The sequence below is a fragment of the Nematolebias whitei genome, unplaced genomic scaffold, assembly GCF_014905685.2.
Source record: "Nematolebias whitei isolate Nwh7 unplaced genomic scaffold, NemWhi1 Nwh_scaf_4053, whole genome shotgun sequence".
NCBI lineage: Eukaryota > Metazoa > Chordata > Actinopteri > Cyprinodontiformes > Rivulidae > Nematolebias > Nematolebias whitei.
The window spans coordinates 1-2,032 of NW_023622598.1; the positions used below are offsets into that span (position 1 = coordinate 1).

The window sequence follows — 2,032 nt, forward strand, 5'->3', positions numbered from 1 at the left end:
ACATGTTGTGAATAATTCAAGAGTTATTTGCCTTTCACAATAGATTTAAATATTTACACTTGTTTTACACATTTGGTAACATCTAAGATACCAACTATTCGTAAAGAAAGTTTCTAGAAATGAAAGCATTTGACGTTGACTCAGTTTTGCTCTGTATGAGCAGTCCAACAGAGTTGTGTCTTCCTTCATCTTAGTTTTCTTGACTTAACATTAACCACCAAATTTCTTATGGTGGTTGTTAGTTTAAACTAAAAGCTGTGCATGTTGCCGTGACCCGGATTCGAACCGGGGTTGCTGCGGCCACAACGCAGAGTACTCACCACTATACGATCACGGCTGTTTACATGTTGATTGATTGATTGATTACTTTATTCATCAGACTTGTAGTCCACAAAAGCATGACACACAACACACAAAAAAGAAAAGAAAAAAAAAAGAAAGATTTAAAAAAAAAAAAATAAAATCTTATAAAAGACTTGCATACCAATGTTTCCACAGAGCTGACTGATATCTTAGCGCACTAACAGAGGGATGTGAAAACATTACAATAAGACTGTTCATGGAGCTGCACAAACGACACATAAACTTGTATATCAAATTTCTCATGAGTGCCTGAAACGATCTGACATGCGCATTACAAAACATTTCACTTGCACTGCTGGACCTTGGTTTCTTAAGCAAAATTCTCAGGGAGTCATTATAAGCAACCTTAAGCTTCTGCATGCTAGCTTTTTTGAATTTACACCACAAAGGAGCCGCATACAAGGATGTACAATAAGCTTTAAACAGACTTATTTTTACGTCATCAGTACACATGTGAAACTTCCTCCCCAGAATGTTTGCCTGGGCGTACAACATGCGACACTGCCGATAAATGTCATCATCGTCACAGAGCTGGTCTGTGATGTAGTGACCCAGATATTTTGTTTTAGAACAAACATTTAACTTTTGGCTTGACAAAAAAAAATCTGGGAAACAGAGTTGTTTGTCTGCTTTAGTCCTACATATTAGCACAACAGTTTTCTTAGCATTATACTGCACATCATATCTCAACCCATAATCAGAGCAGATATTCAGTAGCTGCTGAAAACCAACACTGCTGGGTGAGAGGACAGCCAGGTCATCAGCATACATAAAGTGATTAACCAGGGTATCACCGATCATACATCCAGTTTTACAGAGGTTCATTTCTTTTGACAGGTCGTCCATGTACAAGTTAAACAGGGCAGGCGAAAGAAGCCCACCCTGACGCACACCATTACTCACTCCAAAGCAGGCAGAGATGTTATTGCCCCATTTTACATGCATTTTCTGGTTAGAATACCAGTAAACTAAAATTCGTATAATAATATCTGGAGCACCTCTCTGTTTTAATTTATCAAATAACTTGTAATGATTGACACGATCAAAAGCCTTAGAGGCATCAATAAACCCAATTAACACAGATGAATTTTTTCTTAGATATGCTCTTGCTGCCTCTTTCAGGCCATAAATACAGAAATCAGTTCCCAACTTGGCTTTAAAACCAAATTGATTATCTGTTGTACTAATAAACTTACTGAGACGATCAAGTAAGATTTTTTCAAACACTTTAGATATCACACTCGCTAAAGCTATAGGTCTGTAGTTATTAAGGCTACCAACCTTGCTAGTTTTGTCCTTAATTACCGGCACAAGGGTGATAGATAATAAGGAATCAGGCAACTGTCCATGGATCATAAACCCAGAGAAACACATTGCAAGCAGCACAGCCACTTTTTGGCTGGCATATTTCAGATGTTCTGCTGAAATGCTATCAGAACCTGTTGCCTTATTCTCACACAAGTACGCAATAGCCTGCTGGACTTCACTAGGGGTTATTAGAACCACATCACTCTTGGCAATATTTCCCAGTCCATATGGTTCACTTTTTACACAGTTAAATAAAGTAGAATAATGCTGTCTCCATAGTTCTGCTATGTTATCAGCCCCAGATACGCCTTCAATGGTACTGGGGAGCAATGCAGTAGACCTGTTTAAAGCTCGGACATCA

At 38.3% G+C, this 2,032-nt stretch overlaps 1 non-coding gene across 1 annotated transcript; it reads right to left on the reverse strand.

Moving 5' to 3' along the window:
* Positions 1 to 265: 265 nt before the first annotated feature.
* On the reverse strand, positions 266 to 337 carry trnah-gug. The gene has a single exon. It is a non-coding gene; the product is annotated as a tRNA-His (tRNA).
* Between the last annotated feature and the right edge of the window lie 1,695 nt (positions 338 to 2,032).